The sequence below is a fragment of the Triturus cristatus genome, chromosome 6, assembly GCF_964204655.1.
Source record: "Triturus cristatus chromosome 6, aTriCri1.1, whole genome shotgun sequence".
Lineage (NCBI taxonomy): Eukaryota > Metazoa > Chordata > Amphibia > Caudata > Salamandridae > Triturus > Triturus cristatus.
This window is the reverse complement of record NC_140589.1, coordinates 1,582,916,467-1,582,932,148: the sequence shown is the minus strand read 5'-3', so window position 1 is coordinate 1,582,932,148 and position 15,682 is coordinate 1,582,916,467. Positions and strand designations below refer to the sequence as shown.

The 15,682-nt window shown below is 43.5% G+C and overlaps 1 long non-coding RNA gene across 1 annotated transcript in view; it reads right to left on the bottom strand.

Annotated features, from left to right (window-relative positions):
* Window positions 1-3,585: 3,585 nt before the first annotated feature.
* LOC146821686 (uncharacterized) overlaps window positions 3,586-15,682 on the bottom strand; it is a 204,746-nt gene continuing 192,649 nt past the window's right edge. The window contains exons 4-5 of the long non-coding RNA XR_014962755.1: window positions 9,079-9,223; window positions 3,586-3,869 (exon numbers count right to left, since the gene is read on the bottom strand). This is a non-coding gene — a long non-coding RNA (uncharacterized LOC146821686). The remainder of the gene's footprint in view (window positions 3,870-9,078; window positions 9,224-15,682) is intronic.

Sequence of the window (15,682 nt, the reverse complement as noted above, 5' to 3'; positions counted from 1 at the left end):
CCCATTCCTCCTGCCCTCATTTCTCCAAGGTATCATACATGCCAACATTTTGAAATTGGTAGCAGGGAGATTTTGTAAAAAAAATAAAGGGAATTGATTTCCCCCATTTATTTACATTACAGAAGATAGATTGCAGGTGGAGCTGGCTTAAAGATAGCCCTGTGGCCTCAAAGATATAGGGAGTTTCCTTACTGTATCAGGTCTGTATGGTTGTACTGCCACTGCCTCTTGCTTATACCCTCAATGGTGTTGTATTGCCACAGCCTCTCTTGTCTGTCCTGCATGGTTGATTTTTTGCCCACTTTCCCCTGTCCTCCATGCTCCATTGTGTGACTCTGCGCCTGCCCAGCCTGAACAAATTGCTGCCTCTGCCCCAGTTGTCCGAGTCTGTGCCCCTGACCTCTGCTTCCACACAGTGTGCTAATGAACAACTAGATTTCTAACATTCTATATTTATTTCAAAAGTGCCTAAAGCATTTCCTTTTGAAATTATAAAAATGAGGGGGTCTTTTTCCACGTGTTCAAAAAAACTTAAATTATGACATTTTCTGAGTTCTCAAATAATGACAAAGCGCTTTTAAATTATTAGATATATAATATTTTTTATTTAGTTGATTACTTGGTTATTTGTTGCACGTAGGAGAGATGATGTGCGTTACGGCCAGTAGTGCAAACCTTGCAACTTGGAAGCCAGGTTTGAGTTTCAGCATGAGCTCAACAGCCTGTGATTCGGAGCAAATTACTTCATCTCCCCCTTGCCCAAAACCAAAATGTATGTGTCCCTATGTAATGTAACTACTGCTCATGTAAAGAACTGCAATACCTTTGGGTTAAGTCCGTTCGTTATAAAACTGCAAAAAAATAAGTAAGCATTTCACACACTTCTGTCATTGGGCTATACTTGGGCTACATTTAGGTGGTGTCTGTGCTACATTTGCTCTCTTTTCTTCTGGTGGCCATCTTGGGAGACGTCTTTATTATGAAGCTCCCTAATGACTACATTTACTGCTGTATCCTCAGTAGAAAATGCTTTCAGTTTTCCACTTCAATTCCATCAAGATGGCATTCAGATGTGCCACACTTTTGGTATTAATTCAGAATGTTAGCACTGTAGTTGCTGATTAGAAAGAACACTGCGGTAGAGCTGCTGATCACCAGGGAGTTAACTGGCAATCTGCTGCTGGTGTTGGAAGTGATGTTTCAGTCTGCATGTCAAAATATTTGAATGAAATCAGGCCTGCCAAGTACCATGTATCAGGCATTAGACTAATGCATTTTAGAGTGGTCGTCGACATCACCACACTAAAATTCAAAGTCACACATTTATAGCACCTCCTGAAGTTGTTGACAAGTGAGATACAGGATCACCGCTATTACCACCCTGAGGAAAGCAGGGCATACCATGCGCTGCTCTGGGAGCTGCAGTGTGTGATACACTGCACACTGTGCATTACATCGCTTGCCAGGTGTTATATTTGTGTTGAGAATAATTAAAAGTTTAAATGATGAAATCTGCCAGGTGGGAATGGGGACAGTCTCGCAGGACAGAGAGGCCTGGGCTCAGCTGCCCTCGCTGGCTGCGCTGGCTGCAGCACCGGGGTGGCCATCACATGACTGCAACATTGTGCTCATTTGCTGGGAATGGACTTAATTCACGAGTTGGCCGTCTGCCAGTGCCAGATCTGGGAGCCGTTATGTTTGTAAGTTTAGTTTGGCAGCCCACCGTTGCCTGTGCTGTCACTTCCTTCCCTCTCATAATAATGCCCGGTGACCAGACTGGCTGCTGGAAACTCGGCATCACTGCCATGGCTCACCTTCACTCTCAATATATTTCATTTTACAGCGCAAGCCTGACCTTGAGCCTGTAGCTCACTGCTCTCCTCAGGCTGCAAAGGGCAGCACTCATCTCACCTGACAGTGACTGAGACCGGCTGCCAGAGACTAGTCATGGCTGTGGCCCACAGTCACTGACACTCCCTGGACTCATTATCCTTCTTGTGCTGCAGTGCATGCACGATCCCATACTGCAAGTTCCTTGCCTGTTTGTTTTCTGGCAAAGGCACCATTTCATGAGCAATACTGGACTGGCTACTAGACTTGAAAAGATTTTAAACTAGAATTCGGACCATCTGGAGATTTCTTTATGCTGGCGATCAAATCCGCAGCCAGCGGAAGAGCTAAGCATTTACTATCAAGACTCCTCACTGAGCCTGTGCCTGCATTCCCAAGCTAAGGTAGGCTTCTCCTGCTTACAGCAACCTGTATATGTGTGTTTTCTTTGTCTACTGGCTGTATGTACATGTATGCATCTACAAAAAGTTTTAGTATAAAATAAAAAATATCAAGTTGTGGAGGCTCATTATTTACACATAGAAATGGTCATGATCTTCTTCTACCTCAAGCTCACATCTGTACTCAAATGCTGCTATGTAAAAATTATTGTGTACAATTAAGCAATCATACCGGGGTTGTTTTTATACTTCCAATGAATGAAGAAGCCCATGGTTCACACACTCCTATAATCACATTGGTCTCTCTACAAATCTCAGATCACACATTATGTCTTTCCAGTTCACCAAAGCACACATATCTAAGCTTTCCGAATAGACACAAAGCTCCCTTTATTGTAAGCTTAACTGTTCCATATATTTTTTTTTTAAGCTCTCAGCGGTCACAGGAATAAAAGCCTCCCCACTGACAAACTTTATTTCAGTCTGCACGCCTTTGACGGGCTGCAGTGAGTTCAATTTTATGTGGGTCAGAGGTCATGATTTATATCAGTTATTCCCCCTCTCAAGCATTGCTCTTTCTATATTTCTGTTAGCAATGCTTAATAGCAGGTGCACCTGGTCATGTACAGTCCAGTTGAATGCCTCTCTTCAACTCAGCATGGCCCATTCAAACCCCCACGTAACAGTCTGTGCAGCTAGAATGCAGACAGCTGGTCTAGTGATCATATCCAAACAGGAAGCCCAACTTATGCAAAGGATACCCCAGGAGGCCTGCAGAATTCCAGGCGTAAGCAACTCAGATTGCCTCTCTCACAACATCAGGTTATGTATTTTCACCTGTCACAGGTACGAAGCAACCATGTCATGTTTGACATCTGGGGAGAGGAGATGGCCTAACGGCTAGGGCAGTCGACCTCGAATCTGGGGAACTGGGTTCAAATCTCGGCAATGATGCTGAACATCCTGTGATTCTTGGCAAATCACCTCATCTCCCCCTGCCTAACAAAAATGAATGTGTCCTCATATAATGCAACTGCTGCTATGTAAAGCGCTCTGATAACCGATTCGGGTCAAGTTCGCGCTATATAAAACTCTGTAAAATAAAAAATTATTTTGTAGATGGGAATTTAAACTGAAATTTCAAAAGTGAAACTATGAGTCCCATAATACAACATGATGTAGGTTAAAAAGCCAGAAGTAGAAAAAGATGTCACACTTGATAAAGGGCTGTTTGAAAACAAAACTTTAATTAACTGACACATTAAATATACACAGGAGTCACCATGATTTAGGAGAATGGTGGAGAGAGAGAAACGAGAACATTTGTGTAAGTGGAAGAAGGAGGGGATGAGGAGAGGGCAAGACATGAGGAAGGAGACAGGGATGAGAGACAAAGGATTGTGGGAGAGCTGAGCAAAAGATAAGGAGAAGGTGGAAAGTAAGTGGGAAGGAGATAAACAACAAGGAAGAGTTAGACAAGAGGGAGCAGAGCCAGCTTTAGGGGAGACTGCCAGGTTCAACTATGAATACTCTGCGGTTCACATGATCTGGTCTGTTAGGCCACCGTCCACACTCCACATCACCTGTTTGATGGTTTCAGGCTGTTGCAGTTCTTGCTAGTCCCCTTTAAACCATCACCTGCAAGAAAAGGGTTTAATTCACTTGCAATAAAGTGTCAGTCATAAGCCTTGAAATGCCACACATAAATACACTGCACACCTGGAAATGTCACACATAGGCCAACTAAAAACAATGCAGCTATGTGAAAGAAGAGGAAGATATTTGAGAACTCATCCAAAATGTGTCCTAATTTTGCTTTCTTTAGCACTACCCACAATTTCTACAACAAATTGAAACCCTTAATTGTATTCCTTTCTAAATGAAATGTTTTATGTTTTACCAGTTTAATTCAATCAAGATTGCTTCAGGTGTGTCCCACTTTTGTCATAAGCAACACTGTTAGTGCTCTAGCTGTTCTTTACAATCTGTTTGGCTACAGTAGAGCAAAGGGGAATCAACTGACAGGCAGCTTCTGATGGAAGTACGTTTTACTGAGAATGTCAGACTTTATGTTCACATGGAGAGAGAAAAATATGTGTGCATTTACAGAGATTAAGCTCTCATTGAAGCCTCTGGACCACCTTCCATAACCTCTACGACAAAATCATGAGAAGAGATTTTTCTCTCAAACATGACCCATGAAATCCCAGCAGAAGATCAGCATTTTTCAAAGGGTAAAATCAAGTTAGAACACACCACAATTTCTAAAATTAGTATGGTCCACCACTCAATGATTTATATTGAGCACCTTTTTGTGACCCTCAAAACGTGCCATTCGCTACAATGCATTTTAATGGGGTTCATATCCCAGAGTCCTTAAACGACTGCCACAGCATGTTGCCCATGTTATGGACAGCCAATAAAAGAAGGTTCCACTGGGTCCCCTCCCCCCACATGCCCTTTGAGGTCTAGGTGTGCTCATTCTGCCCCCGTTCATATTAACCCCTTCCCCGCTCATGACGGAACCGTTCCGTCATGAGCCACGGTTGCCGTGTGCTCATGACGGAACGGTTCCGTCATGACACGCCCGTTGGCGGCCGCTCCGCCTACGCGGCGCTGTTTCCCCGCCTGTGCGGGGGACAACGCAAATGGGCGGAGTCATGACGGAACCGTTCCGTCATGAGCACAGCTCAACGGTGGCTCATGACGGAGCGGCTCCGTCATGAGCACAGGCCCACCGCGCTGCCCCCCTGCCCCCCCCAGCGCTGCAGTGGAATGTCCGCAGCAGCGAAGGGGTTAATTTCAATCCATTTACAGGACACAAGGAGCAAATCCCTGAATTGCTGGGAAAACATATTGTTCAGGTTAAAATCAATCAATCAGGATTGACTAGTCCCCTATAAATTGGCCAATCAGAGAATATCTGGACCCACACTGTCCAGCATTTTAGGTTTTTTTTAACCTTAATTTCTCATAAACTACAGAACGGGTTTACAACAAATTACAAAAAGAACAACCACCATACCAAGATCTAGCTTCCTGACAAATTTGGTGTAATTGGTTCAGCAGTTTTTGCTGTTTCCTCATTCAAAAGATCTATGGCAAATGCATGGGGATTTTGCATTTTGGGAACTCCTTTTTTCTTGGTCCCCACTCAACAGATCACCCCAAAGTTTTTCATGCACAAACAAGTTAAAGTGTAGCAGTTTTTAGAATGTTGTGAAGAGATTTGACAAATGGGGCCAAAGTTAGCAAAACAAAAGGTTTTTCATGTTGAAACACAGACCAAATTATAACTACCCAGTGGCGACTAGGATTAGCGTAGGATTAGCACAATGTCACCAACGCTAAAAAGCCTGAAAAGGTTTTGTTTTGACTGATACTGGGTGGGCCCTTGTGTCTAGACAATGCTAAACATCTCTGAAGAGCTATAATGTTAGTGAAACACGTCAGTGATGGTTTTTAATTCATTCCAGGTTGGTTTCAATAGTATTTTACAAATCCAAAGCTGTACCACTATGTCTACAGTGGTTATAAACTGAAAAAAACAAAGGTTATAGGGACGTTATAGTTAGGCTCAGATTTCACATGCACAAAACCAGAACAATCCAGCGGTTATAGTTAACTACATCACTTATGACATGGTCAGTGACATCACTGATGACATCACTGACCATCATCTACAGAATCTCTGACGCAGCCACTCACACCCCATGTAACCATTCATACACCCCCTCTAACTTTCACACTACCATTCTTGAAACCATTGACACACCCATGCCAGTACTTACATACCTACTCACTGATACATAGGTCTACCCACACATCTACTCACTCACCCACCCATACAGCCACTCATACACTGACTCACTCACTAATACAGCCACTGACGTATCCACTCATACACCCAAACAGCCACTCACACACTGTCAGGCACTCATATAGCTACTCACACACCTACTCACTCACCCATAGTCAATCACACTGCCACCTTCTCACCTATGCATTTATACACACACCAACTTACTTATTTGTACAAATACTAACACATACTTACTCACCTATACAGTTACTGACACATGCACAAACTCACCCATACAGCCATTCTCACAATCACTCACTCACACATACAGTCACCTATATACTCTAACACTCACATATACTGCCTTCCGCATATGCAGTTACTCACCCATTCCACTGAAACACCCATTCCCTCATTGACACAGCCATACGCACACTAACTCACGCATACAGCCCCTCTCAGACACACTCATGAACCCATACATCCAGTGATTCACCCACTCACTCATCCATGCAGGGAGTCACAAACCCCCTCACCCTCCCACACAGAAACTCATTCACCCATGCAAGTACTTAGACAACCAATCAATAACCCATATAGGTACTCATGTACCTACTCACCAACCCATCCAGCCACTTACACACTAACTGAGAAACTGATACAGACATTCAAACAGATTAGTCACTCACCCATACATTCATTGAGACGTGTATAATCACTCACTTATACAGTCAGTCACATACCTACTAAATCATCCATACATGCACTCATACATGCACTTATTCATCAATACACATTGGTGAATATATATTTAACACTCATAAACATTTTAGAAACACTCAGAGTCATCGGATTATGTCATCAGTGATGCCATCAGTGATGTCACTAACCATGTCATGAGTGATGTTATATGTGAGGTCATGTCAGTGCATTGCAGGGGCACAAGATATAGTTGGCTTAGCTAACTTTAACTGATTAATTACTCTGGATTTGTGCGTCTGAAATCTATCCCTGTAACCTTTGTTTTTTTCTCTAAATTTCTAAGGTTTTTTAAAATTCTATTTCCTAACTATAATATCCCTGTAATCTTTGGGGGTTTTTTCAGTGAATTTTCAAGGTTTTTTAAATGCTAATTCCTAACTACAATGTCTCTATAACCTTTGTTTTTTTCAGTGAATTTCTAAGTTTTTAAATTTTATTTCATAACTATGAAGTCCCTGGATCTTTTTCTATAATTAGATATTGAACATTACATCTGCATGGTGCACCACTCATTGTTGTATTTGTCATTTATGTATTTAAAAAGTACAGTAAACATCTTAATTCTAGATATTTTTGATTTTCACGACGACAAAGCGATTGCCGAGGACACACAGCCAATACCAGATGTTTTGGAGAAAGTGTAAAACAGATATATAGACATATTTTACTCGACATTTGAGCCTAGCCCTTCAGTAACATATTGGTTTAACTTTATTTTACCAATGCATTTAACAAAAACAACACTTTCAAAAAATAGCTTTCAACATTGGAACGCATGAATACAAAATAACTACCAAACAAAGAAATGTCATTATTTTCACAGTTTCCTTTATGAAAGGAAGTACAGATCCATTTCTCCCTTCTTGAACTTTCGAGGTACTGGTTTGTTTCTTGTATGAGCTGCCCCAAACTGATTTTGAAAATTGTGCTGCTTTTTAACTTTAAGTTCCAGCTGAAATACAAAGAATATGCAGTGAAATCTCACCAGAACTAAAGTGTTTTGCTACCTTCTTCATGCACTATAACAGTATTGTAACAGCTGGGAAGCAGTCTGTGGATCTAATTTTCCAGAATGTGAAAAACCATGGTTGTTAATTGTTATTCTTCTTTTATTGCAGCAGTTCAAGCATTGTGAAAAGATTTAATCAAATGTATTAGGATTTCATTTTGAACATTAGGCAACCAAAACAAAGTATAACGGTGAAGTGGAGACAAGACTACTTTGATGCAACTTAAGGCTGCTGGTATTATAATACCTCTGTTTAGTTTCTATCTGTAGTAAAATAATGTAAGCCTGTAATGTTTTCTAAATGCCTTTCCTCCAGTTAAAAAGAGTTTTTCATTTCTAACAACTTGCTGTAGACAATACCCCTAATAGTCCGAATAATGTCCTAGAAACTCATAATTCATATACATGCCAACACAATACCACATTTTGTTATCCTAAATTGTCCTTATAACTTCAGTTCTAGAAATAGCAGATGTAAGTTTGTTGACTTTGTACATAGTCTTGATTTGAATGACATTTCTGTCATTGCACTCTGTCCATCCTCTGACATTTTTAATATATTGTGTAGAAGTTATATTACCCCTTCATGAAATACGTTTGATATAGTTGTGAAACTTCTTTTTGAAATGAAAATGTGTCCAACTAAAAAGTCTGTAATTTCAGTTTCTAATTTAGTACCATCCACTCTGCATCATTGTGACATGACTCTGGCATATTTCCCATACGTTTGTAGTGACAACGTACGCCTAAATTCTAATCTGCAGTTTGGACAGGTCATATCTTGATGGGATTTTTTTATTACATGTTCAAAGGCCACAGCTTTACAATCTAATAATCTAAGTAGAGGAATTATTCAGAAATAATTTTGGTGCTACAGGTGAATTTGAAATGTTCACAATTATGGTTTTATTTATAACTTAAACCAAAGAATTAATTGATATTCACTTCCTTTTCATCTGATATTCCTAGAATTACCATTAAAAATTATTGAGCATCCTGCTGAACATTTTGAGAAGACATTAGTAATCCAGTATACTACTCTACCTTTTAGACCTTTCTGCATCTCTGTTGGTGTAACTTGCCTGTTTTGGCTCCATACAGATCATAGCCTGAAATGGATGAATACTTTGGATAAGAATTGACTAATTTCTTGTTCTTGTAATATACATTTTGTCTACTCTTATTTTTTCCCATAGATTGGGTTTTATTTACATCATTTTGAAATCTTTGCAAGTGTCCAGATATATTTTTAAGAAATGCCTTTGTCCTCTTACCAGTAGTTCTATTTTCTTTCACCACTTTTTCTGCATTTTTCCCCTGTTGTGTATCAGTTCATTAGAGATATTTTAGTTACTTCTGTTGGTTTTCCTCCGATCTTTTGTAGGCACTCTAACTGTCTGTAGTTATGCATATATTGTTCTGTAAAATAAAATGTATATTTTAATTTTTACTCTAGCCAATGTACCAACTACTTTACTACTGACTTACACATAATACAAAAACAGCTTTTATGTTTTTTGCAGTTTTAGATCTACAGATGAACCTATGCACATACTTCAATGTACCAAACCCAAAGCAAAACACACAACTTTATTAGTTACTTTTGAACATTATAGCACCATCTACTACAACATAACTGCACCTTATCTCAGTTCTCTCTTATACATGGTGAAAGACGAGTATATCCCTTGTGTGGTAAATTTTAAAATGAACATCAACCAAAGTGTAGAAGTACATACAGCGTCTGAACACTGTAAATCCGAAAACACAACATAAGAGCTAATTGTATGCCTCTCGACCACTCTGCCACTGGTGTATTTAGTACGTTTCTACATAAATATATCACATTTAAATTTTGGGAAACAGTGCATATAAAAACTGCACACTAATCTCAATTAGAGCATACAGCTCACTAATTCTTCAGAGCACATGCAAGAGTGTGTGAAAGGTTGCATATATAATTCACCAGATGGTTCTTAAAGACTACATATTTCTCATTTAAATGAGTGCATAGTTAGTGCCTAGGCGATGCCCTGAGGATGCAGGTAGTGCCTGGATGATTTGCTGAGCATGTGGGAACTCCCTGGGTTGTTCCATAACTGCATAGTTACTGCCTGCATGTTTGAATGAGTATATCACTACTATCTGGGTGTTTGGATGAATGCATGAGTAGTGCATGAATGATTAGAAAAGTGCATGACTAATGCCTCAATATTTCAATAAATAAAGAGATAGTGGTTGGATGATGAAATGAGTGCAACTCTAGTGCCCGGATGATTGCAGGAGTGCATGCATAGTATATAGGTGATTTATAGAATGAATGGATAGTGCATACATGATTGTTAAAGTGCATACATGGCACCTGGCAGATTGGATGAGTGCATGGCTGCTGCCGATGTATTTCTGGTTGAGTGAACAGGTAGTACCTGGTGATTTGATAAGTACATGGGTAGAGCCTGGATAATTGAATGGGTGCATTAGTACAGCCTGGTTGATTAGATGAGCGCATGGCTACTCTCTGAATGATTGCATGAGTCCATTGTTAAAGTTTGAGTGATTGCATGAAAGCAAGTGTACTACGGGGGTGGTTGCATTAGTGCAACAGTTTTGCCTCAGTAATTAAATGAGCGCATAGTTACTGGAGGGATGGTAGGTTTACTGCAATTGTACTGCCTGTATAATTTGATGAGTTCCTGGGTTGTTCCTCAGTATTTCGATTAGTGCATGGGTTGTCAGTGGATATTTGGATGAGTACATGGTTTGGGCTTGGGTGTTTGAATGAATGCATAGGTGTAGCCTTGGTGATTGTATAAGTGAATGGTTAGTGCCTGAGAGATTGGATGAATGCATGGGCAGTGCCAGCATAGGTCAATGACTATATATGTAGTGCCTGCGTGATTGCAAGAGCGCATATGTAGTGCCTGGGTAATTGCATACGTGTGTAGACAGTGGATGAGTGATTCATTGAATGCCTTAGTAGTGACTGAGTGGTTGGATGAGTGCCTGATTAGTGTGTAGCTTACTGTGAAAGTACCCCCATTGTTGTTAGATCATAACAGCTGTGACTACATCTATGACTCATTGTATAAGTCCTCCTGTCAGTATGGAACTTCCTCTTTTAGTGTATCTATCTGTTTCTACTGAGCTATATGTGAGTAAAGTGTTGATATCACACTTGATATATATTTGGATACATGGCTCTCTTGGAGCACACATTGCTCTGGTACTCAGTGTGCAGATGCATCTGTTAGTTTCTACAACTGAAAACAACAATTGTCACTTTTTCAAAGCACAAAATCTTTTCCTAATGGCATACCTACATTATTTCTCAAATATTTTTTGTGCATTTAATACATATATTAAGCATTTCTAAAAGAAAACTTACACTGCACACCAAGTGAAGATAGCACAAGAACTCTCAAGAAATATTCTGTACTATTAACCCCCTCAATTTTAAACAGAACCTGTTTAAAGAAATGCACCACCCTGACCATATACATGACATTTTCAACAACCTTATAGAACATAGATCACCATTGTAAGAAAGTAGGATCTATTTTACGTTACCTCGACTTTTTGCCTGGTGCTAAGATGTTTTTGATTAGTCTGACTGGGATCCTTTAAATAAGGATCCCAGTCTCTCTGCTTTCTCCCTTAAATTGTTGTGGTCAGTACTTCAGTACATCCCAGATTCAATCAATCAATCAGGAACATTTATAGAGCGCGCTACTCACCCGCAAGGGTCTCAAGGCGCTGGGGGGGTGCCGCTACTGTTCGAAAAGCCAGGTCTTGAGGTGTCTCCTGAAGGAGAGATGGTCCTGGGTCAGTCGTAGGTGGGTGGGGAGGGAGTTCCACGCCTTGGCCGCCAGTTAGGAGAAGGATCTTCCTCCGGTGGTGGTTCTGCGAATCCGTGGGACCGTGGCAAGGGCGGGGCTGGCGGAGCGGAGCTGGCGGGTAAGTGTGTAGAACGTGAGGTGGATTCTGAGGTATTCGGGGCCCATGTCGTGGAGAGCCTTGTGTGCGTGGGTGAGGAGTCTGAAGGTGATCCTCTTGCTGACGGGGAGCCAGTGCAGGTCTCTCAGGTGGGCCGAGATGTGGCTGTGTCGGGGAATGTCCAGGATGAGTAGAGCAGATGCGTTCTGTATGCGCTGGAGTTTTTTCTGTAGATTCGCGTAGGTGACGAGGGCCTGGGTGACCGTCTTCCTGGTTCCAGTGGGGATCCATCGGAAGATCTTTCGTAGCATGCGGAGGGTGTTGAAGCAGGAAGATGTAACGGCGTTGACTTGTTTGGTCATAGGGAGGGAGGAGTCAAGGATGAACCCCAGGTTGCGTGCGTGGTCCGTGGGCTCGGGGGTGGTTCCCAGGGCAGGGGGCCACCAGGAGTCGTCCCAGGTGGAGGGGGATGGACCGAGGATGAGGACTTCCGTCTTGTCTGAGTTCAGCTTCAGACAGCTGAGCTTCATCCATTCTGCGATGTCGTTCATTCCTTCCTGGAAGCTGGCTCTGGCGGTGGCGGGGTCGTTGGTGAGGGAGAGGATCAGTTGGGTGTCGTCGGCGTAGGAGATGATGTTGAAGTTGTGTTTGCATGCGATGGCTGCGAGGGGGCTCATGTAGACATTGAAGAGGGTAGGGCTGAGTGAGGATCCTTGGGGTACGCCGCAGATGATCTTGGTGGGTGCTGCGCGGAAGGGCGGGAGACGGACTCTCTGAGTTCTGTCGGAGAGGAAGGAGGTGAGCCCTTCCAGGGCCTTTCCTTGGACCCCGGCGCGGTGGAGACGGGTTGTCAGGGTGCGGTGGCAGACGGTGTCGAATGCGGCCGACAGGTCGAGGAGGATGAGGGCGGCCGTTTCCCCTTTGTCCAGCAGGGTCCTGATGTTGTCGGTGGCAGCGATGAGGGCGGTCTCGGTGCTGTGGTTTGCTCGAAATCCGGACTGTGATGGGTCGAGGGAGTTGTTCGTCTCGAGGAAGGTGGTCAGCTGTTTGTTGACGGTTATCTCGATGACTTTAGCTGGGAAGGGGAGGAGCGAGATGGGGCGGAAGTTCTTGAGGTCTGTGGGATCCGCAGTGCGTTTCTTCAGGAGGGCGCTGATCTCCGCATGCTTCCAGCTCTCCGGGAAGGTGGAGGATGTGAAGGAGTTGTTAATGATGTCCCGGAGTTGGGGTGCGATGATGGAGTCGGCTTTGTTGAAGATGTGGTGTGGGCAGGGGTCCGCTGGGGAGCCGGAGTGGATGGTGTTCATCGTGTGGGTGGTGTCTTCCGTGCTGACGGGGTTCCAGGTGCAGAGGGTGGTGGTGGGGGGCGTAGACTCGGAGGAAGGGTCCGTGGTGTGAGTGCTGAAGCTGTCGTGGATATCGGTGATCTTGCAGTGGAAGAACGTGGCGAGTGAGTCGCAGAGGTCTTGTGATGGCGTGATGTCGTTGTTGCTGGCGCTGGGGTTGGAGAGCTCTTTGACGATGCTGAAGAGTTCCTTGCTGTTGTGGGAGTTGTTGTCCAGTCGGTCTCTGAATGCTATCCATTTTGGTGGTGCACATCAGCTGGTGGTGTTTGCGGATGGCGGTCTTGAGGGCTGTCATGTTTCCTGATGACTGGTCGTTGCGCCAAGTTTGCTCGAGAGTACGGCAGGATTTTTTGGAGTCTTTCAGATCATTGGTGAACCATGAGGCTTTCTTGCTGTCAAAATTGCTGGGAGGGTTCTTCAGTGGTGCAAGGGCGTTAGCGCAGTTGGTGATCCACTTTGTGAGGTTGAGGGCTGCTTCGCTGGATACTGGGGTACCCTTATCAGTCCCAAGAAATGTCACTACGGTACCCAGGACATAGGTAGCCCAGAGGTCACCCGTGGGCTGAAGCATTCATTATGCCACCCATGGGAGACCATTCAAAATGCAACTACATGACTGCCACTGCAGCCTGTGTAAGCTGGTGCTAGCACCACGTATGAAAGATATAGGTTTCCTATATCTAAGGTCACTGGACTTAAAACCTATAAGTCACCCCTATCGCAGGCCTTATCAATCCTGAAGGCAGGGTGCTTGGTTCTAAGTGTAAGGGTGTCCGTACATGAGAAGGACACCCCTACAGCCTACAAAGGCTATTCTCCAGGGTTGTAAGTGAAGCATCCATGTACCATACAGAGAAGCACTGCGTAATTACGAGATGACATCTCGAAATTGGTTGCAACTAATCCTATCATGTTTTGTATCAAACCTGTTGGAATCATACCTTCCATACTGTAAACGGTGTGGGAGGTATGATTCAAAGCACTGGAAGAGTCCTCCGTTAAGATCTCAGTGCTCCCAGTACCAGTCTACTAGGCCCAGATAGTACGACATGGCTGCTGCCAACCAGTGACACGATTCTGCCCTCCTGCTGCTGTGCCAAGATCGAGCAGGGGAGGCAGAACAATAGGTATCCTGTCACAGGGATGTGTGACCACCTCCCACACAGAATTTAGTGTATTGGGGCCGGGTGGGTGTGCTTATCAGTGCCAATCAGTCTGCATGAGGGGAGCATTTGGCGTCCCCTTGCGTAGTCCAGTTCAAACCAGCTCTGCGAGCTGTTGGCTCCCTCACCGGCGTGAAACTGGACAAAGGACATGGCAGTAACCTCCCCACTGCCCAAACCCTCCCCTGGGAGGACCCCTGAATTGTCCCAACCCTTTCTTTATGGTATTTAAGGACTTACCTGGGTCTAGGTCCCTAGATTTGTCATGGGACACGACTCAATTCAGATGCCACTTTAACTTCTACCATCTGGGCACTCTGGACTTCGTTTGGGCTAAACTTCATCCTCCCTTTAAGTGTGTTGCATCATCCTTGTCTGTGCACCATACAGGAACCTTCCAAGGCCTTTGAGCATCCAAGACACCTGAAGGAATCTCCCTTGAAGTGAAGCAGTCACTTCACTGCACCTGCAGGCACTGCAACTAAACTGACCGGTCTACAGATCCTGAGCTCCTACGGACTCTGAAAGGTTAAACAACACAGGTGGCCTGCAACTCCTGACATCGGTGGGCATTCGTCTTCCAGGTGTTTGGGTCACTCCTGAGTGACATAGACTTAGACTCTGTCCCCTCTGCTTGCAGGTACTTCTCATCCTAAATCCACCTTCCTATTCCACAGGACACTTTCTCCTTCTAAAGCACCAACCCTTTCCTGAAGACCTCCATTGGGTTTCTGACACTACTACACACCTGTGCACTCGGCTTCCCTGGTGAAGGCAACGTGGGTACTAGATTATCTATGGGTGGGGTGGCTCTCCAACCTCCTGTCTTCCATGGAGTTTCTTCGGGGTCCACTGGGACGGGTCCTTAATCTTTAAATTTGCAACTGTGACTTACACATTGATTTGTACGGAGAACGGAGTTGTGTTCCCACACTGCACATGATCTCCGTAGGTCTCCTTGTCCCTCACCTTTAGTGGTTCCTTTGATCCTCAGCACTTCTACGTCCACTGGAAACTGTCTTGACATGAATAGTGGTTCTTATACTACCTTGTTAGTATATGGTTTGGTCCCCCAATGGGGTCCACAGTATATTTTGTGCTATTTATGTGATTTCAATGCAAAGTATTGTGTGTATTGTGCATATCTACGGGTAGGAGATTGTTGTAAATTGAAACCACGATGTGATTAAGCATTTACTGAAGACATGAATTCTCTTGCCTTACACATGTCTCTTTCGTTATGTTGACTGAAGTTTGGACTCCATTTTGTATTGTTATGTCTCCACGTGCTCAACACGAGAAGAGTCCTATCTTCGTGTTAGTTGCTCTTGTAATCTGCCTAGTAACAGTCTATAAATAGTTCCTTTGTCCGCCTGGCGCATGCCCAGGCTTGACCACATCTGTTATCAGTTAGTCCTTGCTTGACCATGTTTTCG